This window comes from Squalius cephalus (assembly GCF_949319135.1).
Source record: "Squalius cephalus genome assembly, chromosome: 17".
NCBI classification, from domain to species: domain Eukaryota; kingdom Metazoa; phylum Chordata; class Actinopteri; order Cypriniformes; family Leuciscidae; genus Squalius; species Squalius cephalus.
Window position 1 is genome coordinate 1,347,428 of NC_137138.1, and position 15,481 is coordinate 1,362,908.

The following is a 15,481-nucleotide window of genomic DNA, read 5'->3' on the forward strand; positions in this document are numbered from 1 at the left end:
TTGTTTACAAGAGATTCTGTGGACAGGATCCAGAAGCGGGGTAAAACAGAACTGAAAACAACTCATACGAAACATCCACTAAGGACAACACCTTACCAAGAACATGAGAAACACATGGGTATAAATAGACTCAAGGGGAGATTGGCAAACAAGACACACCTGAGAACAATCAGGAACTAATCAATAAGAAAAACTACAAAGGACTACAAAACAGGAAATAACATAAAAGTCCACACAAGACAAGAACACAAGACATGAATCCTAACACCAAACATGATCTGCTTTACTGTTCATTGTGTTTCTAACATGTCACTCCATCATGTTTGGTCAGCTGATAAACTGAACAGAGCAGAATGTAATAGAGATGATAAATAATGTGTATAATCTATGAATTATTGCTCAAACCAGCAAGAAGAGAAACTGTTAAATGGCTTATTTTTTTCTCCTCTAGATCATCACTCATCAGCCTTCAGGTTTATCTTATTTCTTCATGTCAGTCAGTTTTAGTACATTCTGAATAAAGGGAAGATCGCCTATCTGTTGATCTGAGTTAATGTTTTTTTTTACACTGTCACTCATGCACACAGGTAAAGCAAACACACACACACGTACACACACACACACACACACACACACAATCATAACAAGAACAATGACAAGCTGATTCTTATCACCTTCGGATGACAAACACTGAGGGAATCCTCTTCATTGAGCGCAGGAAAGAGAGTTTCTCTTCATTGTGTGTGGGTTACAGAAACAGACAGATGATTATCAGCATTTATGAGCTATCTCCCTTTCATATCACAGATCAGGTCTTTGACAAACACTGATAGTGGCTCAAGCTGAGCAGATTGAGTTTATCTCAAAGACCTCATGAAAACTGCTAACAAAATAAAAATGTGATTTACCTTACAGCTGAGAAGAACAGATGATTAATGTTTAAGGCTGTTCGCTTCATGTACAGTTCGTCAGTATCATCAGGGAATACAGTATCAATAGAGAAAGTGGTTAAAATGCTGGAGACAGATCACTGAAGATAAGCCTCTGAAATACCAGAGAAGAAAAGAGCGGAAAATGCCGCCTCCAGCTCGCCTACAGGTAATCCCCAACACCTGAATATCACTACACACACACACACACACACACACACACACACACACACACACACACACACACACACACACTTATCCTTCCTTGTTCCTCTCCCTACGATCGTTCTACGAAGAGAAAATGTCCCGCCCATCTCAGAAACTACCTAAATTTTCATCTGGAAGTAAATATGACTTGAGTGAGAGTTCATGTCCAATTCTGAGCTAGGAAACTTGTATTTGCAATAATTCTGTAGCATAAAAATATGAAATGGTATTCTCCATGAATATTAAGCCCATGACCCACTTGATGGTAGAAAATAAAGCATGTTTTTCAGGAACCATAAATAATCGATTTAATTTATGTTTTAATTGTGACATTAATTCATGCTAATTAATTTTGGCCTCCATATAGCTATACTGTGTGCACAAGTTTTATTTTTGATATAGATAGTAATAGGTATATAGTTTTTTTTTTTTTTTTGGTTTTGTATTAAAACTGTTTGATGAATAATAACTTTAGTATTGTTTAAAAAAATATTGAGGCTGGTCAAAACATATAGGCTAAAGTTACTCTTGGTTTTCATGTAGATACCCTTCTCAAACTCTGATATTTAAATCTCAATCTGAACTGTTCTTCTTCTTCTTTGACTGTTTAGAATCTGTTTTGTGTGTTATTATGTTTATGTGAAATAGACTCCCTGGAAGAAGAGATTCCGTTTAATCTCAATGGGACCTTCCTGGAAAAATAAAGGATAAATAAAACTAAAATAAATATGGATGATCATGTGATCTTCTGTTGATCTGCTGTAATACTGATGATCTCCAGTAGAGAGAGACACTGATACACTGAACTGTGTGTCTCTACAGTGTGTGCAGAATTATTAGGCACGTTGATTTTCTGATCATATTTTATTTCCAGGAACATTTTGCCAATTCCAAACCATATTATTCTTAATAACTACTATTAATTTTGTATTTAATCATTTTTAAGTGATATATAATTGTACATGAAGGCTGGAAATGAAAAATGTCTTATTTTCAGGTGTGCAGAATTATTAGGCAAGTTTTCTATTACAGATAAAATAAGCCAAAAAAGAGATTTAACAAAGACTGAAAAGTCAAAAATTATTAAATGCCCATGAGAAGAATACAATACTAATGCAATACTAGAGATTGCAGTTAAGGCATGACCATTGGGCAGTGAAATGCTCATTGGGTCAGCAGGGTCAGACAAAAACAGGTGGAGAAGGAAAGACACATGTTAACTGCAAAAGAATGAAGAATTAAGGTGGAGAATTAAGTGTGAAACCATCAGGAACCCTTTAGTCTTCAGCGCCACCATTTTCCAGAACTGCAATCTACCTGGAGTCTCCAGAAGAGCAAGATATCAGGATCTCAGAGACTTGGGTTAGGCAAAGAATCCTAAAAAATGACCCCCTCTTAATAAGAATCACAAGCTGAAGTGTTGTGAAATACATGAAGACTGTTTTTATAGGCTTTATAGACAGACAGATTGAGAGACTCTTGAAGGACCAGCACCACATCCTATGAATAAGTTTTGGGAGTTCATTTTTAGTCCATCTCCTACCCTGAAGTCCGTTTTGCAGAGATGGACTAAAAATGAACTCCCAAAACTTATTAAGACGTATTCAGATGAATTCTTCAAACAGTGGTAGAAGAGGGTGTGGTGCTGTGGTCTTCAAGAGTCACTCTCAATCTGCCCGTCTATAAAGCCTATAAAAAACAGTCTTCATGTATTTCACAACACTTCAGCTTGTGATTCTTATTAAGAGGGGGTCATTTTTTAGGATTCTTTGCCTAACCCAAGTCTCTGAGACCCTGACACCTTGCTCTTCTGGAGACTCCAGGTAGATTGCAGTTCTGGAAAATGGTGCCACTGGAGACTAAAGGGTTCCTGATGGTTTCACACTTAATTCTTCACCTTAATTCTTCATTCTTTTGCAGTTAACATGTGTTTTTTCTTCTCCACCTGTTTTTGTCTGACCCTGCTGACCCAATGAGCATTTCACTGTCCAATGGTCATGCCTTAACTGCAATCTCTAGTATTGCATTAGCATCGCATTCTTCTCATGGGCATTTAATAATTTTTGACTTTTCAGTCTTTGTTAAATCTCTTTTTTGGCTTATTTTATCTGCTATAGAAAACTTGTCTAATAATTCTGCACACCTGAATATAAGGCATTTTTCATTTCCAGCCTTCATGTACAATTATATATCACTTATACATGATTAAATACAAAATTAATAGTAGTTATTAAGAATAATATGGTTTGGAATTGGCAAAATGTTCCTGGAAATAAAATATGATCAGAAAATCAACGTGCCTAATAATTCTGCACACACTGTACATCTCAAGCTCATCGTAACATTGAGTGTGTTTGCAGTCAGAACTCACATGAGCTTTTTACAGAGTTATAATATCCTTCTGTGAGCCAGCATCTCATTCTCTTCTAATGTAGGACATTTATATTAGTGAAATCATCTGATATGCCATATACTGATGGAATCAGCAGAACAAAACATCTTTAGGATTTATCATTATAAAAATGCTGGAATCTCACTAGTATTTTCACAATTTTCTGACAACGATGTTCACTAAATCCATCTCACATTTTCAGACAAGCTAGACAGAAGTTATCGAATGTTATCTTCTTTTTTTTTTAGACCATTGGCATTTACTTTACATTTATTTAGCAGATGCAAAATGAATACAAGTCAATCAGCTTTATTTCTCTAGCGCTTCATACAATGCAGAATGATAAAGCAGTGTTACAGTAACCAGTGAAGATCAATGATGCAAACAGAATTCAATTCAAGAGGAATGAAGAGGAAATAAACAGATAATATAAAGTTTCATGCATCTTTCAGAAAAGTGCAAGCTATGATATTAAATAAATGATCAGCGTATGCCAAATATTTCAACTCTATTCATCATCTTAAACATAATGACTATAATGAAGTTGAAATGAATTTGTCTTCATTTAGTGTCCGATCGAGAGGTTTGCTCGTCTCTGATTCCTCAGGTTAACTCTTCTGAACTCTGTGTGAATCACGAGAGACTGTAAATCAAGAAACACACAGGTTATTATCTTCATCAGTATTACAGTAGATGGACTGACACTCAAGACCAGAGAAGAGTAAAGATGACAGTTTTACTCTGATTAACTGAAACATGAACATTATATGCAAAAGTCTGACAACTTTCCAGGTCGTATTGTTTGTTATTTGCTAAACTGACTCAAGGACTTTTGAAATCATGTGAAACATGTTAGTAATTTCACTGAAGCGTCTTCTAACAAAGAGCACTACAGTGATTAATGCACAGTTTGGATTGTATAACTTTAATATAATCACCTCTTCGCTAAAAAATCTCTTTTCTTCATGTGTTCATGAGATCTTCATGATAATCTCGTCTGAACGACATTACAACATAAAAGCAATTTATAACTTTTTAAGTGACAGCTCTTAAAATAATATCTGACAAAATATTAAATATTCCAGAATGCCTGTTTTATATATTTCTTAACCTGTAATCTGAGAATTTATTTTTAAATTCCTCCGTAATTTGCAGATACATTTATTGAAATTGAATTACTTTTCCATTCAGACATTAATCATTAATGTTGGTGTTCAAGGGATTCATTTGAGCCTAAAATTCTCTCCATATGAACAACATAATTCACTAATTTTACATAATCAGCCATGTCCGGTTTTCCAAAAGTGATTTAACATAATGAATATTAGAAGGATTAATATTTAGATGAACACTGATTCTAGATCAGTCCACTGATCCACACACACGGTCTGATCATAAAAGACAAAGAGAAACATATGATCATTCTTTATTGGATTATATTTGAAAAAAACAGAGTGAAAGTGTATCTTCAGAACGCATTATTAAAGGGATAGTTCAGGATTTTAGACATGAATCTCTATAGCTTCCCCATAAGCAGTGTGGTGCATTGACCATGACTTACCCCCGACAGCGTCCTGTGAGCCGAGCTCCGGTCCAGTTTTGGTCAAGATGAAATTAGTCCGGCAAGTTTGCTGGGGTCACGGCAATAAAGCTTTTTTCTTCTCAAATCAATGTGTTCAAAAGAGTGATATATTTGCAGCACAAAACCGCTGTCTATGGAGAGGTCAGACCTCGTAATGGCTTGGCACTATTTTTTCCCCCGTCATATCACTGCGCGCTGCCGCTACCTACAGCCAGCTGGGAGCCGCGCACGTGTCACTTTGTTTACAGCTCGTAAAGAGAACGATAACATGTCTGACTACAGCAGCGACGATGACAACATTGACTTCGACACACAGCCAAAAGGATATCTTTACGAAGCTTCTTTATCTTCGCCAGTGTGTTCACATTGAAGCCCAGAGCAATGAGCCAAAGTCGCCTCAGAGCAACATCTGCCACAGGAAATCTTTGAAATGTGTGAGGAGAAAGCGCCACATCTTTGTTTGTACAGTCCGGATAGTCACAAGTCCGCACCATTTTCTACAAAGCTTGTACAAACTGATCGCTCTTGGTGCTAGCTATGTTAGCTCGTTCGTGTAGCTGTTCTGAGCACGTAAACACTGCTGTAAACACTGCCGAACAACTGAAAAAGTGGTGTGCGCCTGCGCAGCTCGCAGCTGGCTGTAGGTAGCGGCAGCGCGCAGTGTTATGACAGGGGAGAAAATAGTGCCAAGCCATTACGAGGTCTGACCTCTCCATAGACAACGTTTTAGTGACGCAAATATATCACTCTTTTGAACACATATTGATTTGAGAAGAAAAAAGCTTTATTGCCGTGACCCCAGCAAACTTGCCGGACTAATTTCATCTTGACCAAAACTGGACCGGAGCTCGGCTCACAGGACGCTGTCGGGGGTAAGTCATGGTCAATGCACCACACTGCTTATGGGGAAGCTATAGAGATTCATGTCTAAAATCCTGAACTATCCCTTTAACATGTTAGTGCAGTTTTCAGTCCAGTGCTGTTACAGCAAATGTGTGCGTGTGTGTGTGTGTGTGTGTGTGTCTTCACCATACCTAGAGATTGGCATGGAGTACTTTCCATAAGATCATCTCTCAATGCAAATCAAACTAGCTTTTAGGCTAACTGAAATAAAACCATGCCAATCTCTAGGTATGGTGAAGGCTATGTGATGATGTGGGACTATTTTAATTCCAAAGGCCAAGGGAACTTTATCAGGATCCATAGTGTCCTAGAAAAAAAAATAAAAAATACTTAAAAATAAAAATCTGCCTGCCTCTATGGGAATTTAACATAGGGGTGTACTCACTTATGCACCCTGTATTTTAAGGAAGAACATTTATTTATTTACGATACATTATTTATTCACAAAGAAAATTGGTGTCCTTAAAGGTTGGATTTTCCCTAATTTTTTTTAATTAAGGCATTAAGTTCAATTTACAAAAGATGATTTTTTTATTCCTCTTTTTAGTCAACTTTAGCATGGGTGTCTAAACTTATGCATAGCACTGTACTTCCTCCCTTTCCCTCTTAAACTCTTCAGTCAGATTTTCCATACTGTTTACTTTTATAAATGTATTACAAAACATTTCTACTTTCTCACAGTTTCCTATTGCTATAACTTCCCCTTCATTTAAAACAGGATATTCCATCTTTCCTTATTCCATTCATCCTTCTGATCATACTCCATACTTTTCCTATTGATGTACTTCTCCCTATTCTATCACAGAAATCTCTCCAATGTTGTCTTTTTGCCCTTCTTACCACCTCTTTTACCTTTGCTTGTTCTCTCTTATATTCGATTAAATCTGTATAATTATGCATTCTTCTTACCTTCTTGTATGCTCTCCTTTTCCTTCGAATAGCTTCATCACACTCCTTATTCCACCATGGTACCATTTTTGTCTTTATTCTTCCTTTACCCTTAGGAATAATATATTTTACAACAATGTATAACCCTAATTTTTTATTCATAACCACCAAGCTATGAATAAAAAAATAATTTCCTATTGTAGAAATGCTAGTATCACACAATAGAAATGCACAATGTCCCCTTACTTTAGTCTGTATAGGAACAGATAAAAGTGTTGATCTCTAGAAGGACTGTGTGAAGATAGAAGATCAGAAGGGCTGCAAAGTTATTCAAACACTTGTGAACTAATAAATGAATGTTCAAATCGACTGTCAGCCAATGAAGTGAAGACAAGATCGGGGTTTATGATCATGTCTTCAGGTTGTCAGGTCTGGCGTTCAGGGTGTATCTCTGGCAGTGAAACTATGAACACTCTTGATCCATGTTGCAGGTTTAAACACACACACACACACACACACACACACACACACACACACACACACACACACAGCACAGAAATACACCAGGGGTTCATATCAGGGCTGGTAGAAGCACTGGGAGCCGATTATAGCACTTACACACAGGAGAAGTCAGAGTTTCATGATATGTCACTTGTAATGACAGATGCAGACGTGTGTTCGGCTTCTTCAGAAAGCAAGACAGTATTGCACTATTGCACTATGAACAGAGTAAAGTTGAGTCTGTTAAACTGCCTCTGTTTTTATTAGTTACCTGTAGCATTACAGAATTCATTAATGAACGTATTATTAAGGTCAATATAGACTAAAAACCTCAGATAGTGTTCAGTGCTCGTCTTGCAGCGACGGCAGAACAGCTTACACGCTTTGTTTGAACTTTTGAACTTTTGAAAACCAAATGGCGTCACCGTGAGCAGAAACCTGCAGAAACATGCAATCCTATTCATTCCTGATTCTTCAGCTTCTGGATTTTCACCAGCCAATCTCAAAATCAAAGCTACGCCTTGAATTGGAGAGGGAGAAGAATGTGTGTGTGTTTTCTGCCCCGCTCAGGTGTGTTTTCTTCACTGCTCATGTGTGTTTTCTGCCCCGGTGATCTTGACTTTGAGCTCATTGAGTCGGAGGAGAATCTCTGCAACTCTTCGCTGACTCTGGGATTCTTACTCTAGGATTTTCCTTTATATATATTCAGGGATTTTATTAACAAATCATTCCACATCTCTCTTCTTCTCACAGGTGAGATACAGTATATGTTTGGTTTTGAAAAGGCTACATAATTTAATGATTAATTTTAGCCTACTTAATTGAGGAGTTTCATTTTCATATATGGATGACTGGATTATTTGCCATTTTATCATACAATGTTTTAATTGCTTAAATATTTGTCTCAGGTTCACAGTTTAGATGATGAAGAAATGCATGAAAACACAACGAGTGAAACATGAATCTTGAGAAGTTCAGACGGAGCAGCTGCAGTGATAAAGACTGTGAGTAGATTAATATCAGTCATTCATATCATCATATTTCATCAGTCAAGATACAAACAAGGAATATATCAGGGAATCTTCTGCACATCACTAGTGTTTGTGTTAATGATGCAAATGCCATTGAATTTGTCCTTATTTGTAGATTTTACCAGTGGAAACTGGAAATGACTTTTATTCCAGAATGAATGCTGATGTTGGTGATTAATGTTGTGCTGAACAATTTCATTCTGATAAGAACAATTCTGACTAACTCAAACCTATCTTGATCTACTTTAATGGTGTATTAAAGGCTTTAAAAGCTGAAAAACATTTTACAACAATAACATGAGCTAATCTGAATCTGTCAGTTCAGTCACTGTATTATAATTATGATGATAACGGGCTGTTTTCTTCATTTCCAGTCTCTGTTGATCCAGTCGGAGCTGTAAAGTGTCGTTCTGATGAATCAAATATGATCAAACATGAGGTGAGAAGAGAAAGATCTACTGAACAGATTCAAATGGAGTTTATAAATGAAATCACACATCCAGAAAACTGCTGGAGCCTCAGAAATCACAGATCAGCAGAAAACAAGAAGACTGAGAGAAAAATGGAGGACAGAAATGAGACACAAACCAGTGAATCTCCAGAGGAAAGAGGACAGACACGTGATAGATCGAACAGTATGAAGAGAAGAAAGCCATTCTGTGAGTGTTTGATTATTACTGAACTTAATTTAATCTTTCATCACATTTTAGTCTGTTTTAAATTGAGAACATAATCCCATAAACTCAGAACAATATATATGATAATAATCTAATATGTATATTTCTATAGTCTCCTGTGATCCAGACGAGCCTGTAAAATTTGATTCTGATGTCAAAACTGAGGAGAGATTCTCATCAAACCCTTCATCATGATCTCAAGAACATCATCATCATCATCACTGACATCCATCAGCAGCTGAAGACCTGAATATCTTCATCATCATCATCATCATCACTGACATCCATCAGCAGCTGAAGACCTGAATATCTTCATCATCATCATCATCATCACTGACATCCATCAGCAGCTGAAGACCTGAATATCTTCATCATCATCATCATCATCACTGACATCCATCAGCAGCTGAAGACCTGAATATCTTCATCATCATCATCATCATCACTGACATCCATCAGCAGCTGAAGACCTGAATATCTTCATCATCATCATCATCATCACTGACATCCATCAGCAGCTGAAGACCTGAATATCTTCATCATCATCATCATCATCACTGACATCCATCATCATCATCATCACTGACATCCATCAGCAGCTGAAGACCTGAATATCTTCATCATCATCATCATCATCACTGACATCCATCAGCAGCTGAAGACCTGAATATATTCATCATCATCATCATCATCACTGACATCCATCAGCAGCTGAAGACCTGAATATCTTCATCATCATCATCATCATCACTGACATCCATCAGCAGCTGAAGACCTGAATATCTTCATCATCATCATCATCATCACTGACATCCATCATCATCATCATCACTGACATCCATCAGCAGCTGAAGACCTGAACATCTTCATCATCATCATCATCATCACTGACATCCATCAGCAGCTGAAGACCTGAATATCTTCATCATCATCATCATCATCACTGACATCCATCAGCAGCTGAAGACCTGAATATATTCATCATCATCATCATCATCATCATCATCACTGACATCCATCAGCAGCTGAAGACCTGAATATCTTCATCATCATCATCATCATCACTGACATCCATCAGCAGCTGAAGACCTGAATATCTTCATCATCATCATCATCATCACTGACATCCATCAGCAGCTGAAGACCTGAATATCTTCATCATCATCATCATCATCACTGACATCCATCAGCAGCTGAAGACCTGAATATCTTCATCATCATCATCATCATCATCATCACTGACATCCATCAGCAGCTGAAGACCTGAATATATTCATCATCATCATCATCATCACTGACATCCATCAGCAGCTGAAGACCTGAATATCTTCATCATCATCATCATCATCACTGACATCCATCAGCAGCTGAAGACCTGAATATCTTCATCATCATCATCATCATCACTGACATCCATCAGCAGCTGAAGACCTGAATATCTTCATCATCATCATCATCATCACTGACATCCATCAGCAGCTGAAGACCTGAACATCATTATTATCATCATCATCATCATCATCATCATCATCATCACTGACATCCATCAGCAGCTGAAGACCTGAATATCTTCATCATCATCATCATCATCATCATCACTGACATCCATCAGCAGCTGAAGACCTGAATATATTCATCATCATCATCATCATCACTGACATCCATCAGCAGCTGAAGACCTGAATATCTTCATCATCATCATCATCATCACTGACATCCATCAGCAGCTGAAGACCTGAATATCTTCATCATCATCATCATCATCATCATCACTGACATCCATCAGCAGCTGAAGACCTGAATATCTTCATCATCATCATCATCATCATCACTGACATCCATCAGCAGCTGAAGACCTGAATATCTTCATCATCATCATCATCATCACTGACATCCATCAGCAGCTGAAGACCTGAATATATTCATCATCATCATCACTGACATCCATCAGCAGCTGAAGACCTGAATATCTTCTTCATCATCATCATCATCATCATCATCATCATCACTGACATCCATCAGCAGCTGAAGACCTGAATATCTTCATCATCATCATCATCACTGACATCCATCAGCAGCTGAAGACCTGAATATCTTCATCATCATCATCATCATCACTGACATCCATCAGCAGCTGAAGACCTGAATATCTTCATCATCATCATCATCATCACTGACATCCATCAGCAGCTGAAGACCTGAATATATTCATCATCATCATCATCATCACTGACATCCATCAGCAGCTGAAGACCTGAATATCTTCATCATCATCATCATCATCACTGACATCCATCAGCAGCTGAAGACCTGAATATCTTCATCATCATCATCATCATCATCATCACTGACATCCATCAGCAGCTGAAGACCTGAACATCTTCTTCATCATCATCATCATCATCATCATCATCATCACTGACATCCATCAGCAGCTGAAGACCTGAATATCTTCATCATCATCATCATCACTGACATCCATCAGCAGCTGAAGACCTGAATATCTTCATCATCATCATCATCATCACTGACATCCATCAGCAGCTGAAGACCTGAATATCTTCATCATCATCATCATCATCACTGACATCCATCAGCAGCTGAAGACCTGAATATATTCATCATCATCATCATCATCACTGACATCCATCAGCAGCTGAAGACCTGAATATCTTCATCATCATCATCATCATCACTGACATCCATCAGCAGCTGAAGACCTGAATATATTCATCATCATCATCATCATCACTGACATCCATCAGCAGCTGAAGACCTGAATATCTTCATCATCATCATCATCATCACTGACATCCATCAGCAGCTGAAGACCTGAATATCTTCATCATCATCATCATCATCATCATCACTGACATCCATCAGCAGCTGAAGACCTGAATATCTTCTTCATCATCATCATCATCATCATCATCATCATCACTGACATCCATCAGCAGCTGAAGACCTGAATATCTTCATCATCATCATCATCACTGACATCCATCAGCAGCTGAAGACCTGAATATCTTCATCATCATCATCATCATCACTGACATCCATCAGCAGCTGAAGACCTGAATATCTTCATCATCATCATCATCATCACTGACATCCATCAGCAGCTGAAGACCTGAATATATTCATCATCATCATCATCATCACTGACATCCATCAGCAGCTGAAGACCTGAATATCTTCATCATCATCATCATCATCACTGACATCCATCAGCAGCTGAAGACCTGAATATATTCATCATCATCATCATCATCACTGACATCCATCAGCAGCTGAAGACCTGAATATCTTCATCATCATCATCATCATCACTGACATCCATCAGCAGCTGAAGACCTGAATATCTTCATCATCATCATCATCATCATCATCACTGACATCCATCAGCAGCTGAAGACCTGAACATCTATTTATAGATGATATTTATGTGAAGAAACATCATTCAGTCTTTATATTGTCTGTGAAAGTTTGTTTAAATAAGACAAAGTGTGTCTGAGAAGTGCTGCTGTTTTTAACCTGTTAATGACCTTTCTAGATGTTTGACACTGAAACACAAGAGATGAATCTGGATCCTGTTATATTACTGGACCAGTGTTATTTAAAATATATAATCAGCTTTATGAGGATAAACTGGTTTTAGAGAGAAGGAAAGAGTTCATGACACAAATGTGACGATTTTAAGGTGATGAAAAACATGTATGAAAGAAATGAAAGGTCAAACACACACACACACACACACACACACACACACACACACACACACACACACACACACACACATCAGAATGTCCCTTGAGCCCTGTGACAGTGGAGTGTCGCCCTCTGCAGGAGATTACCAGGATTACAGTTAAAACACACACACACACACACACACACACACACACCAGAATGTCCCTTGAGCCCTGTGACAGTGGAGTGTCGCCCTCTGCAGGAGATTACCAGGATTACAGTTAAACGAGTTTTAAAGGAATTGTAATTGTATTTTAAGGGAAGCGTTACTGAAGTCAAACTCAAGTATGTCGAATGTAAAAGTCAAACAGGTCATTATATCAGATCAGTCCTGCTGTTTCTGTGTTATATTGAAGCTCTCAGTCATTTCATCAGGATCTAGATCTGTTGTTCCAGTGAACTCTGTGTTTAGAGCTTCATTTAAAGCCTCTGGTCAGTGTTCAACATCTGAATTAACTGAGTTTGTGTTTCTGACAGAATCATGTTTATTCTCAGGTTGATTTTCTCTGTTATTTCAGTAAAACACACAGAAGATCTGTAGCATCTTTAAGCCGCTGGTATTGGTAATAGCGTGAGCAAGTTTTAGACGGCGTACTAACAGATGTAAGATGCAAACAGTGTCTTTCTTTATTGGGCTTCAGTTAATAAACATCGCTTACAATTCACTTCCTATGGTGTCATTCTTACAAGTTCACAGAATATAAATCTCAGTTCATACCTTGTAGATCCAGCATGTCCAGCTCAGTCCAACACACACACACACACGCACACGTTCATATATGTTATTTATTTATACTATATTTATTTTATTTGTTATATTGTACATTTTTGTAAATAATAGCTACAAGTAATATTCACCTCGTATTAAAGGCAACATTATATTTTGGATGTTGTCTTTAATGCATATTGTAAAGAGTTCTGCTGTTCACAAAAAAAAAAAAAAAAAAAAAAAACTTTTTTTGTCCTGAAGATGAACGAAGGTCTTACAGGTTTGGAACGACATGAGGGAGAGTAATTAATGACAGAAACTTCATTTTTGGGTGAACAAACCCCGTTAACGCCTGTCAATCATCACTATAGCGCCACCTTCAGGCTGAAGAACTCAAGAACACTAGATCTCTGACAGAAGTGTGTGTGTGTGTGTGTGTGTGTGTGTGTGTGTGTGTGTGTGTGTGTGTGTGTGTGTGTTCAGTCTCAGTAACTAGAGATCACACTAGTTTGAGTTATGAAGTACTGTAATCATCTTTAATGTGTTCATTGTTTCTGCATAAATGAATATGTGATGTGAACCACTGTAACTGCATGATTGTATTATCTGTATATTTCTGATGGACGTTACTTTGAGTCACGTCTGATAACAGATCGATCTTAATTTTAATTCAGAAATTAATTTTCCATGAAGTCAGTTTGAAACAATATGTATTGTAAAAAAAACACTATACAAATAAACGTAAAAGTGAAAATAAAACTAAACCTGTGAACTAAAGCGGCTCCAGATTGCCCTTTGCCCCTGTCCTGCAGTCTCGTGTCTCCCTCTACAGGAGATCATCAGAATCACAGCAGAGTTAAAGAAGCTACAGATGAAAATGTGTTTTACAGCAACAAATGAAAACACTTACAGATTTCAGTTCATCAGGGAATATGAAAATCAACAAGTTGTAATTTGAAGGGAATCATTATTGAAGTCAAACACAAAGATGTCAAATGTGCGTCACTATAAAATATGACTTCTGCTGTTTTGATATTATTCTGAAGGTTTGAATGGTTTGATCAGAATCAAGATCTCTTTAGTTCCAGTGAATTCTGTGACGCTTCCAGCTTTAATATCATAAAGCAGCCTGTGATTATGATGATGAGTTTATGACAGAATCACTTTTATTCTCCGCTTTCTCCATCATGTGCTTCATCTGTCGTTTCACACAGAAGATCTCTCTGTTTCTCTTTCTGATAGAGTTAGAAACAGGGAATAATTGATGTTCTTCCCAGAGACTGTGTTTCTGGATTCTTCTGTTAGCAGAAGCTGATGATGATGATGATGTTTCATATCAGGCAAATCTCCATCAGCTCCTGATTCAACAATATGACAAACTCAGATCACTCATACATGCATTACAATCATGAGTCTCAGTATAATGTGTTTTCCTCATTTAAAAGCGACTGAAAGATGTCATTTCTGTAGAAGATGAAAATAAATCCACACATTCATTCACACAGAACATACCTTAGTACTTCTTCAGATCAATATCTCCTCTGAATATCTGATGTGAGACGCAGCCGTATTGTTTCCTGAAGAGTTTCAAGAGTCTGAATGTTAAATGTAAAACTCAGATCTGATAAACTCCATCAGCTGCTCATTTAATCATCTCTGATTTATTAACACTGATTTCCATCAGCAGAACATTAACTCTAGTTTTTTTAAAGGCCTTTGAGTTTCACCTCAAATCTACTTCTGACATCTAGTGGACAAAGATGAAAACTGCAGATCATATTATGTGTGTTAGGAGGAATAGAAAACACACACTCATACAGATTTGTTAACAATATACAGAGCAACAACACGAGTAGGCGAGGGTTAAAGTGAGTAATCTGGAAGATGAAGTAAACCCAACTCAAACACAAGACGA

At 37.4% G+C, this 15,481-nt stretch overlaps 1 long non-coding RNA gene across 1 annotated transcript; it reads left to right on the plus strand.

Moving 5' to 3' along the window:
• The first annotated feature begins 7,982 nt into the window (after positions 1 to 7,982).
• LOC307144496 lies at positions 7,983 to 9,375 on the plus strand. Its single transcript, XR_013818767.1, has 4 exons — positions 7,983 to 8,155; positions 8,311 to 8,406; positions 8,808 to 9,092; positions 9,223 to 9,375. It is a non-coding gene; the product is annotated as an uncharacterized lncRNA (long non-coding RNA).
• Positions 9,376 to 15,481: the final 6,106 nt, after the last annotated feature.